The 12,949-nt window shown below is 36.0% G+C and overlaps 1 long non-coding RNA gene across 1 annotated transcript; it reads right to left on the bottom strand.

Moving 5' to 3' along the window:
- Positions 1 to 5,380: 5,380 nt before the first annotated feature.
- Positions 5,381 to 12,648, bottom strand: LOC121500836. Its single transcript, XR_005990459.1, has 3 exons — positions 12,270 to 12,648; positions 7,657 to 7,770; positions 5,381 to 5,918 (listed from the first exon to the last, which is right to left on the bottom strand). It is a non-coding gene; the product is annotated as an uncharacterized LOC121500836 (long non-coding RNA).
- Positions 12,649 to 12,949: the final 301 nt, after the last annotated feature.

The raw sequence follows: 12,949 nt of genomic DNA, 5'->3' as shown, positions 1-12,949 counted from the left end.
TTTTAAACTCTATTTATAAATATGTTTGATTAAAATGGTTTTGACAGCAGTAATGTCCTCAGCAGGTCATATTCATGACTGTAAAGACCAGCAGGGAAATCTGTCATTTAAAATGAGCACATTTTCTCTAATCCAAAAATACTTTGACTACCAGGTCCAGAGAAAACCAAGAACACACCTTCTGTATGGAAACCAGATGCAAATTTTAGGACACAAGTGTGTCATTGAGCTGCTGTCAACCATTAAGGGAGATTTCAGAGGATTTAGGAAGAAATGGTCACTGGAAATCACCATGGAGTAAGTCATTCAAACTCTTTTGATAAAGAAGGGCTTATTTTTCATATAGTTATGTTAAAATCATATTCTTTTTTAGGTTATGAAAGTAGTATCTCTTCATTATTTTTTTTAAAAAAGCACTAAAAATATCAATAAATAGGTCAATGTCTCACACCATGATCCCAACGCTTAGTGATGACCACCATTAACCATTTGATAGATATTTTTCGATATTTTTCTCTGCATTTATACTATTTTACAGATATATATAGATCATACAGTTGCAGCCTGATTCTTAGTGATTCATGTCACTGAAAAGATGATCTCTAAAGTAAATTAATTTTTAAGTAATTTCAATTTAACTTTGATGTTCACATATGCATGCTTTATTTTTTTTTGAAACTGAGCATTCCACTAGGAAAACTTAACATCATCATTTTTGATAGTGAGCCAATGTTGCTGTTCTCATATACAAAAAATAGAAGGCATGAATCATTAAATAATCTCATAGTTATTTGTATAGTTAACAAAAACAATCATACTATTAAGCAATTATTGAGTCCATACTAACCCCCAGGTACTGTAATAAACATCTTACATATGTTAACTCTTAAGAATAGCCCTATGAGGAAGGCAGTAATATCCTGTTTCAGATAGAGAAAAAGAGGCTCAGATAAATTAAATAATGCTCCCAAGGTCATGCAGCAAGTAATTGTAGCATAGTCTGTATTCAAAACTATTCAAACCAAAATCACTATGTTCCATCCTGCTACCTACCATTCAAGTAATCAGGTTATAGTTATGAAAATACTCAGATAAATAAATCAGCGTACTTAAAATTGTTTTGTGATGTGACTATATATATTATGGAATTATTAGTGGAAGTAATAAATTTAGAGTCCACCCTCTGGCACTTATCACCAGGGTGACCTTGAACAAATCCTTCAACCTAAACTCAGCTACAAAGTGAAGATTCTATCGTAACACTGCGAGGCTAACATGAGGATATGAAATTTCTCTTTGTAAACTGTAAAGAGCTATCTAATAATATTATGTTTGGATATATTCATGTGGCAAACAGAAGCTTGATCATAGCAGGCTTTCTAACTTCACCTTTATGAGTCTATCAGAATAAAAACAAATGAAGAATTGTTTTTAACTTCAATGGAAATCAAAAGCATGTTTTAGCAATATTCTGAGTCAGAGTTATACACCTTGAGAGTAGTTCTGTACCCCTTCCTGAGACTCTGAGCTGCTTCCCTCAACTTATTCACACTGTTTTGCCTTTACCCGGGATGTCAGCATCAAGAGCAGTGGTCATAAAAAGGCAGGGGGAGAGAAAAAAAAAAAAAAAGGCAGGGGGGGGCGGAAGGGGATCAGTAGTGTTTCCAACCTTGTTATTTCCCAGCCATGCTTTTCCTTATTCGATAATAAAGTGTTAAATTAATTTTTATTTTATCAATATAATGCATGCATATATTTTAAAAGTCAAACTTAATCCGAAAAACCCTTTGTGAATAGTCTCCTACATAACTCCCCACTTTCACCTCCTAAATACTACCATTTTCAAATTATTTATCTCTTTCTTCCAGTATTTACTCTCACATTTCAAAGTGACATGCTTATCCTACAATTTATTGACTAATCCACATTAATCTATTATTGAATTCTTATTATGAAAATTAAGATAAAGTTTTCATAAACTATCTCTCCACTTTCTTTATCTTTCAAATAGGGATCCATAATAATTTTAATTATGTGGTTTTGAGTCAATATTAAACTAATATGACTACTATTGTCAAGACAAAAAGCAAACCATGACTACTATTTTCTCTCTTTTAAAAAAACAGAAAATGGCAAACAATAGAGAAAAATAATGAAACCAAAAGTTAGTTCTTTGAGATGAATGAAATTGTTAAGACACTAACTAGACTGCCAAGAAAACAACAAATTGTCAATACCAGGAATTAAAAAGGGAACATTACTATAGATTCTATAAATATGAAATGCATGTAAAGAAACAGTGTGAACAGCTATATGCCAACAAACTTGACAAATTAGGTAATTGGTTGCATTCATTAAAAAGTACAGATTACCAAAACTAATACAAGAAATAATAAAAGGTGGGGATCCCTGGGTAGCTCAGTGGTTTGACACCTGCCTTCGGCCCAGGGCATGATCCTGGAGTCCCAGGATTAAGTCCCGTATGGGCTCCCTGTATGGGGCCTGCCTCTCCCTCTGCCTGTCTCTCTGCCTCCTCTCTCTCTCTCTCTCTCTCTCTCTTTCTCTCTCTCTGTCTCATGAATAAATAAATAAAATCTTTTTAAAAATAAATAAATAAAAGGTATGAACAGGCTTATATCTCTTAAAGAAATGGCATTGTAGGGATCCCTGGATGGCACAGTGGTTTGGCGCCTGCCTTTGGCCCAGGGCGCGATCCTGGAGACCCGGGATCGAATCCCACGTCGGGCTCCCAGTGCATGGAGCCTGCTTCTCCCTCTGCCTATGTCTCTGCCTCTCTCTCTCTCACTGTGTGCCTATCATAAATAAATAAAATTTAAAAAAAAAAAAAAAAAAAAAAAAAAAAAAAGAAATGGCATTGTAGTTTAAAAACCTTTATATAAATAAATATTCAGGTCTGACAAATTTTATCAAATATCTAAGAAAGAAATAATACTAACCCTACCCAAATACTTTCAGAAAATAGAAAAGGAGGAACATTTCCATCTCATTTTATGAGGCCAACATTACCCTGGTTCAAAAAAACATTATAAAAAATAAAACTATGGCTAATATTCTTCATGAAAATAAAGACAAAAATTATTTACAATATGTTGACAAAACAAACAAACAATATTTTAAAAGGATAACACATCATGTCCATCATATTCAAGCAGGACTTATCCCAGGAATTCAAAGATAGTTTGACATTTGAAAAGTCAATCAATGTAATTCACCACATCAACAGGTTGAAAGAAATAAGCCATATGATCATTTCCATAGATACAGAAAAAGCATTTGATAAAATTTAACATTCATGATGAAAACTCTCAGCCAAGAGGTAAATTCTTCAACCTGACAAAGAGCATCTGTGAAAACTTAGAGTTAACATCTTCTTAATGATGAAAGCCTGTTTTCTTACTAAGATCAGGAACAGCAAGGATAGTTGCTCTCATCACTCCTAGCCAACATTAAACTGGAAGCCATGGCCAGTACAATAAAGTAAGAAAAAGAAATACAAGTCATACAGATTAGAAAAAAGAAGAAAAACTATTAACTTGCAGACATGATTGTCTACTTAGGAAATCCTAAGGAAAATATGAAAAAAACTAGCAGAATTACTGGAACTAATAAATACATTTAAAAAGTTTCAAAATACAAGATTAATATTTTAACAATCAACAGTATTACTAATGATCTGAAAAAGTTTTTATATCCCATTTGCAATACCATCAAAAATAAGAAATATTTAGAAATTTAATAAAGGAGGTGAAAAATCTATACACCAACAACTATAAGACATTGGTGAAAAAAATTGAAGACACCAATAAGTGAAAAAAAAAAAGTGTCATGCTCATGAATTAGAAGAGTAATGTTAAAATGTCCATATTACACAGGTCTATCTCTAAATTCAATGCAATCTCTATCAAAATTCCAATGTCATTTTTCACAGATATAAAAAAAAACAAACCTAAAATTCATAGGGAACCACAAGATGCCTAAAATGGCCAAAGCAATCTTAAAGCTGGAGACATCACACTTCCTGATTTCAAACTATATTACAAAGCTATAGTAATCAAAACAGTATGGTACTGGCAAAAAAACAGACCCATAGATCAATGGAGCAGAACAGAGAACCTGGAAATATATTATTAGTATACAATAGTAATAATAATAATAATCAGAAATTGTCACATATGTGGTCTAATAGTTGACATGGGAACCATGAATACTCAAATGGGAAAGGATACTTATGCTCAATAAATGGTGCTGGGAAAACTGGACATCCACGTGCAAAATAATGAAATTGAATCCCTGCCTGATACAATTCACAAAAATTACCTTGAAATGGGTTAAGGACTTAAACATAAGACCTGAAGCCATATAACTTCTAGAAGAAAACATAGGGGAAATTTCCTTGACATTGGTCTTGGCAATGATATTTTGGATATGAACCAAAAACAAAGACAACAAAAACAAATATCAATAAGTGGGACTATATTAAACTAAAAAGCTCTATACAACAAAAGGAACAAACAACAAAATAAAAAGGCAATCTACAGAATGGGGAAAATATTTGCAAACCATATATCTAATAAGGGGTTAATATCCAAAATACATAAGGAACTCATATAATTCAATAACAAAAATAATAGAAATATTGAAAAACCTATTTAAAAAGTGGTCAGAGAACTTGAATAGACATTTTCTAAAGAAGACATACAAATGGCTTCCAGGTACATGAAAAGGTGCTCAACATTGTTCCCAAAGTTATCTGTAGACTCAAGACAGGCATTTTGTTTTTATAGAAATTGATAAGCTGATTCTAAAATTCTAAAATTTATAAGGAAACTCAAAGAACCTAGAACAGTACAATTGGGAAAAGAAGAAAAAGTTTGGGAATTCACACTACCTGAGTTTAAATCTTATTAAACAGCTATATTAATCAAGATAACTCAACATGGATTAATGGAACAGATTAGGGAGCCTAGAAATAAACTCATGTGTAAAAATATTCAATTGATTTTCAACAAAATCAACAAGGTAATATGATGTCAAAAGGACAGTGTTTTCAAACAAATAGTGTTGAAACAACCAAATATCCATATGGCCCTACCCCAAACCATAGACAAATGTTAATTCACATGCTTAAATGTAAAAGCTAAAAATATAAAGCTTCTAAGAGAAAATATATGCTATCTTGTGTATGAGCAAAGATCTCATACACAGGACACAATAAGCACTAACCGTAAGAGAAAAAATTATTAAATGGAATTTTATCAAAATTAAATCCATCTTTTTCCTGAAGACATTGTTAAGAAAATAAAGCAAGCCACAAACTGGGAGAAAATATTTTTAATATGTATATCTGAGAGAAAAAAACTATATCCAAAATACATAAAGAATTATTGTAATTCAGTAACATAAACAACTTATGTTTTTAATGGGGGATCTATTTGAACAAACACTTTAGAAAAAAGAAGGTGCACAAAAGTTTATACACATGTGAAAAGATTCTCAACAAATTATTCATCACATAGAGGTAAATTAAACTCACATGAGACATCACAATACACCCATTAAATTGGCTAAAATTAAAGAGTGACAACACCAAGCATTGGCAAACATCTGGAGCAACAGGAACGCGTCTATTTTTCATAGGCACTTAAAATGGCATGGCTGTTTTTGGAAAACTACTTGACAGTTTCTCATATAATTAGACATATACTTATCATATAACCCATCAACTCCACTCCTATACAGCTACCCAAAAGAAATGAAAACATATGTCCATATAAAGTCCTAATCACCTGTGTGAATATAACAGCCTTATCCATAGTTGTCCCGAACTGGAAACAACCCCAAATTTCCTTCCGTAGGTGAATAGAAAGCAAACTCAGGTACATTCATAGAGTAGAACTCTACAAAGCAATAAAAAGGCATGAATTACTGATATATGCACCAACATGGATAAATCTCTCAACAATTACACTGTACAAAAGAGGCCAGATCCAAAATATTATGTATTGTATGATTCCACTTATATGAAACTCTAGAAAAGATAAAACTATAACAACCAGTGGTCACCAGGGTCCAAAAAGTTCAAGGAACTTTCTCAGGTGATGAAAATGTTCTGTATCATAATTGGTGATTACATGACTATCTTCAAAACCAGGTTTTGTCTATCTTAGCACTACTGACATTTTGGGCAACATAGTTTTTTGTTGTAGAGGGTGGTTCTGTGCATTCCTGCATGTTTAGCAGCAACCCTGGGCCCTTATCTTGCTAGAGGTCAGTAACTAGCCTCCCCCCACTCCCAAGTTGTGACAATCAACAATGTTTTCAGACATTGCTGAATATATCCTGGGGGGTAAAATTCCTCTGGTTGAGAACCACTAATCAAAACTCATAAAACAGTAGATTTAAAATTACTAAATTCTACTGTACATAAGCCATACCTCAATAAAGCTGATTAAAAATATGTAGGAAGCAGACAACCCAGGTGGCTCAGTGGTTTAGCGCCTGCCTTCAGCCCAGGGCATGATCCTGGAGACCCAGGATCGAGTCCCACATCGGGCTCCCTGCATGGAGCCTGCTTCTCTCTCTGCTTGTGTCTCTGCCTCTCTCTCTCTTTCTTTCTGTGTCTCTCATGAATAAATAAAAAAAAATCCGCATATTTTTAAAAATGTTATCATATTATTGTCTAATATTAAGCATTGTTACTGAAAAATCATGTGCAATCTTAATTCCTAATCCTTTATGAACTTTTTTATCTCCCTGAAAGTTTTTAACCACTTTTTTCCAAACACTATGCTAGGTTTTGTGGGCCTATTCAAATGGGAAAATTGTGTCCTTCAGTTCCAGAAATTTTTCGTATAGGATTTATTTTAAAATATTCCTCTAGTCTACTTTCTGGGGTTCTTTTCCCCCAGAACTCTAGAAGGATATTGGACTTCTCAAACACAGTCTTTGATTTTTCTCATCTCTCTCAGCTGTCCATCTTTTTGTCTTTTTATTACTTTCTAAGAGATTCTCTTTGTCTTTCAAGTCTTACTGGAAATTTTGTTTCAGCTTCCATATTTTTAATTTCAAAGAGTTCTTTCTTGTTCTAAGATTGTTCCTTTTCTCCAAGGACATTATTGTAATTCTACATTTGTTCTTCTGATTCCCACAATTTCAGTCTCTCACATTAGAGACTGTCCTCAAATGTGTGGTGATCCTTAACTGTTGGTCCAGATTTAACTAGAAATATGAAAAATCCTAAGATTGAATGTCCATTCTGTAGGCATAGAAAGAACTTGCTGCCTGTAGGTGTCAGAAAATGGTCAAGCAGTAGAAATCTGACTTTTCTTTTGGAAAAATACCAATGTCTGAAGGTGTTTTCTCTGGGAACTTTAAGTTCTTCCAAGGATGAATTTTCCATCCTTCAGTAAAAGGAGCTCTGGCTCCCAGGATTCTACTCTCATGGCAAGGAAAGCAGGCTGGGGCGGGGGGGGGTGGGGGCCTGATCATCACTTTTCAAACATTCACTTAATGTTCCTATTTTAAGCTTGAATTTCATCCTTGGCTTCCACTGTGTCTGTGTCCCTGAGTCTGAATCCAGATTTTAAAGAAAATGATTCTTCCTCTGAAACAGAATAATAGGAATAAGATTGTCACCTGGTGAGCAGGGTGGAGATAGGTACCATGGGAGGTGTCATCAAACTCCAATTACAGATGAATCATTCTATCCGCCCCCTCCTCCTTTATCTCTGTCTTCTATGGAGCAGAAATCTGTGTCAAAGTGGGATAAATTAGATCAAGAGTTGCTGCAATTTGGGAAAGAACTCTAAGGCAAATCATGAGTTGAGTGAAATGTAAAATTTTGTGGGATAAAGGAAAAGCTAAGGATGGATAAAAACCAAGTGGAGTCAAGTAAGAAAAGTCCAACTATACAGCCCAAAGGTGTAGAACAGTGATCCTTAGGAGGCCAACTTGGCTTGGAATAAAGTGTGTGGGTCAGAAAAAAGGGAACATTCAACACAGAGAAAGTGGCTTAATGTAATTTGTATCGAGTCTGTCAATATCAACCACAGACAAACTCTTTCCACTAAAGTAGCCCATGAACTGGAGAAGACATTCACTTACACGTGGCCTTAAGAGGCTCTGGGATGAAAGGAGGTGCTTTTATGGTCTTGTGTGTATGTGGGAGAAGGTGGGTTTCTTGGAGCAAATGGATAAAATGAAGAAAGTACTATTGGGGTTCTGCTCCTGCCCCCAAACTCTAGTTCACTTGTCCTCAGAACTAAAATCAGATTTTGCAGAAGTTTGATGTAGGTGATGAGCTCAAAAAAAATTTAAGTTGATACTAAAAACCCTCAGATAGTTGCTTGACATTACCCCTCTTCCTCCGATCCCCTAGAGCTAAGGAATTACAGTTTAGAGAGATCTTGTCCTATTGCTGCCTCCTGATGAAACACAAAACTAAAGTCTGGACTTTAGGAGTTGTTTTTCAGGGTGAGGTGCTCTGCAACCCAGGGTTCATTCATTCCTTCCTCCTGAGCTCACTGGAGCTGACACTCTGGCTGGGCTCTGGTACACTCCTTGAAGAAATGCTGAAACCCTCAGAGAAGACCAGCTCAGGGGCCAAATCAACAAGACGGTCAAAGAACAGTATCTCTTCAAAAGAAAAACAACATACAGGATTTAAGATTCCACCAGAATATAAATAATAGGTACAAAAATATAGTATTTGAAATAAAGAACCCTCTAGACGGCATAAGTAGCAAAATAGAAATAACCAAGGGACAAATTAACAATTTGAAAGAACAGATTGACCAATTCTCCCAGAAGGAAGAAAAAAAGCCAAAGAAATAGAAAATGTAAGAGAAAAGTGAGGTGATATGAAGGTCAGAAGTAACATATAAGTAACAAAAGTCCCAGAAAGAGAAAATAATAAAATGGAGAGGAGGAATAATTTCAAAAAATCATAGACTAAATTTCCCTGAATTAAAAAAATAAAAAATAAAAAACAGGAATCTCAGATATAAAAGGCCCTGGGCTAGCCAAAAAAAAAAAAAAAAAAATCTTACACCTAGATATGTTATGAAAATTAAGAATTCCAGGGGCTCCTGAGTGGCTCAGTCAGTTAAGCATCTGCCTTCAGTTCAGATCATGATCTCAGAGTCCTGGAATGGAGCATTTTATCAGGCTCCCTGTTCAGCGAGGACTCTGTTTCTCCCTCTCCCTCTGCTCTTTCCCCTACTCAAGCTCCATCTGGCTTTCTCTCTTTCTCAAATAAATAAATAAAATCTTTTTTCAAAAAACATAATTCCAAAAAGGTAATTTTAAATGTTTCCAAAGGAAAAAAGCAGATTCGGATTGAAATCATATTTTCCAACAGTAGAAATGTATGCAATAACTCAATAGAATTATATTTTTCAAGTATTGAAGGAAAAGAACTTTAAAACCTAAAATTTTGTAAACAACTAAACTTCCATCCAAATATATAGGCTTAATTTTTTTTTTAAATTTCTTGGGCACTTGGGGCACATGGGTGGCTCAGTTGGCCTGCCTTCGGCTCAGGTCATGATCTCAGGGTGCCGGGATCAAGCCCTACTCAGTGGGGAGCCTGATTCTCCCTCTCCCTCTGCCCCTCCCCACCTCCCTCCATGCTCTCTCTCTCTCAAATAAATAAATAAAATCTTTTAAAAAAATTTCTCAGGCACACAAGCCCTCAGATGTTTTGCCACAAAGACTGCAACAAAAATAGTTTTATATAAAATACTTTAAAAAGAAGAAAGACAAATATAGGAGATGATGAAAGAGATATATAAAGCAGGGGGAAACAAATAACTTGGAAGAGTTTTCGTTGTCTTAAAAAATACCTAAGACTAAGGAGAAAGATAAAAATATCCATAATAGCTCAGACTAAAAGAATAGATAATGACTATATGATAGGGGTTGGCAGAGGTTGGGGAGAGACAAAGGATGAAAGTTCTTGTCTTATTAAGAAGGATATTGACATAAAGTCAATAATATATTATATTTTTATATTTATTATATATATATTATATATATAAAATATATAGAAAATTTGAGACAATATATACACAGATCCAATTACATCAATAAGAAAAATAAATGTATTTAGACAAAACTCACTATTCAAATTACTAATAGATTAAATATTTTAAATCCAGGTATATGCTATTTATAAAACACACTCGTTAATTATAAAGACACACAAAGTTTGAAAGCAAAAGGATAGAAAATGGCATGTTAGGCAAATAAACCAAAAGATATGTAGCATGTTAGTATCATTTAAACTAGACTCTAAGACTCTAAGACCACAAGCATTAGGGGATTGAAAGGGCTGCCATAACATAATAAAAGTTTTAATTCACCAATAAAAGAGCAACTTTAAGTATAAGTGTAAAACGGGTACATGAGGCACATAAAATAGCTTCATACATATTTCATAAAATCTTATAGAATTCGGGTAAATTTATCATGGCCTTTTCAGTTATTGATAGATCAAGTTGACCAAAAAAAAAAAAAAAATCAGAAAAGATACAGAAAATACGAACCACTCAATTACAAGTTATGATCCATTGAAATAATATCTCATTTAAAGTTCTTCCAAGTAATAGAGAGTCTACATCTTTTAGAGCACACATGGAATATATGTAGAAATGCAATCATGTTTTTACCCATTAAGGAAGTCTTAATAAATTTCAAACTTAAATATAAAGTAGCCTGGGAAGTCTGACCACAATGAAATCAAATTAGAAGTTAAAATATAAATTAAAAATGCCCACATATTTAGCAGTATTGCTAAATAATTCATGGGTAGGAAGGGAAATAGCAAAGTGAAAATTTTCTAAGTATATAAAACTGAATGACAATAAAAACACCATATGTCAAGACTTCTGGGATACAGCCAATATGTACTTTGAAGCAAAGTTATAGCTTTAAGTTCAAACAGAAGAACATCTCAAAATTAGTGAGCTACATGTTATTCTTAAGAAGTTTGGGGGGTGGAAAACACAACAAAATCCAACTCAAATTAGAAAAAAATATCAGAAAAAAGTAAAACAGAAATCAAGAAAATAAAAAAATACAATATTGTACAAAAGTACAATAGAGAGGAGCTAAAAGGCTAAGAGTTGGTTCTTTGCTAAAATAACAATATACATAAATTTCTCAAGATTTACCAAGATAAAAGTTCCAATAAGCCATATTATGAATGAAAGGGGGAATACTACACAATAAAGTACACGTACTAAATAATAAGACATTTCGCTGAAAATGACTTGCCAACAGTTTTGAAAACTTAGACAAATTCCTGCAAAAATATAACTTACTGATTCGAACAAAAAAAAGTTTTGAATAGTGGTATAATTATTTAAAAAACTGGCACACTGTCTAAAATTATTCCACACACATGGACACACACAAAAAGTACCCGGCCCAGAGGGATTTATAGGTGAGGTCAAACTTTGAAGGATCTCAAGGGAATCTTTCAAAGGATCTCGAGTGGATACAAGTTATTCCAGACCACGGGAAGAGAGAGATTACTTCCCAACCCCTTTTACAAGGGTTGATGTTAGAGAAGAATGGGCAGGTGAATAAAAGGAAGAAAAGTCGCTGCCCTCATGGAACTGACATTCCAGGGTAAGTGTGGGAGTACAGTAAGTAGTGTGTTAGCTGTGGAGACAAAGAAAACGAGAAAGACAAATGAATAGGAAAGGAGTCCCCCGTTTTACACGGAGGGTCAGGGCAGGCCTTCTCTGTGAGGAAGAGCTGAAGGAGGTAGAGAATATGATCCCGCTGACTGGGGACAGGGCAGGGCAGTGAGAGGGCACAGGAAGTGTTAAGGCCATAGGGCAGGGGCGTGACCATGGGGTGTAGCTGGGATCAGGTGACCAAGGGAGGGGGCTGCAGAAAATGAGTGGCCAGGCCTAGATTTCACTTGGTGGCACTGTGAGAGAGAGGGAGGTGGAGGCAGAAAGAGATAGAGAAATTCAGTTACACCCCTGTTAGCAAAGAGGGCCTCACCTCCGCCCTCCTGAGGTCGGCCCTGACACCAGCCCCAAGTGGCAGTTTGAGGAGACGCAGAAACAGCGTTTCTCAGATGGCCGTGATGCAGGAGAAGCAAGAAGCCAATTTGCAGACAGTACAGCGGAGGCCGTGCACAGAGCCGGGCCGGGAGCACATTTTGATAAAAGCTCTTTCACTATTGCCTAAGAGTCAGCGAGGTTGGCAGTGGGGGGCCGATGAGGCTAACTTACAGATGGAAAAAAATCGAAGCTCGCAGGAGTTAAGTGCCCGGCCCCAAGGTCACACAGCTGGTAGGTGACAGAGCCGGGCTGAAGTCCAGACCCACTGACCTGCGGTCCAGGGCGCTGCCCACTCTGCGGAGCCTCCTGGCTCAGAGTCCGTGGGATGCACCCCTCATTTCTACCCATACGTCCTTATCCTCTGTTACTTTTTTTTTTCTTCTTTGCAATGTGTCTTCACAGGCCACTTGTTTAGGGTTGCTTTCACGCGCAGCCCGTGTTAACCTCAAAGCTGTAGTTTCATTGACAACAAAAACAGCTTTATGCCATGCATCTCTTTCAACTCTCTGAACATAGTTTTGGTCAAAATAATGTCTTCAGCAAACGGGTAAGAGCAAACTCCACTACCCAGCCCTCCTCCCCTTCCACCCGGCTTCCAACAAAAAATAAGCCAGAGCCACCGATAACCGTGGCATTTGAGTTGGTTTGTGAGACCGGGTGTCCCTCTTTGCTGTGAACCCAGCCCAGGCGCCCTGCCGTCCTGCGCATGCCTCCCTGGGGCTCTGGGGCTGCCGTGTCCCAGGAAGGGGGCCCCTCCGAGCCGAACATGCTGTGCTGACTTTATAAATAGCCTCTCGGAAGAACGGGCTCCCAGATTAGGCTCCCGCCAGCTCCCCTCTGGCATAGCCTTA

Source organism: Vulpes lagopus, chromosome 10 (assembly GCF_018345385.1).
Source record: "Vulpes lagopus strain Blue_001 chromosome 10, ASM1834538v1, whole genome shotgun sequence".
In the NCBI taxonomy this organism is placed as follows: Eukaryota; Metazoa; Chordata; class Mammalia; order Carnivora; family Canidae; genus Vulpes; species Vulpes lagopus.
The sequence above is the reverse complement of the archived record's forward strand: the minus strand, read 5'-3'. Positions and strand labels throughout refer to the sequence as shown.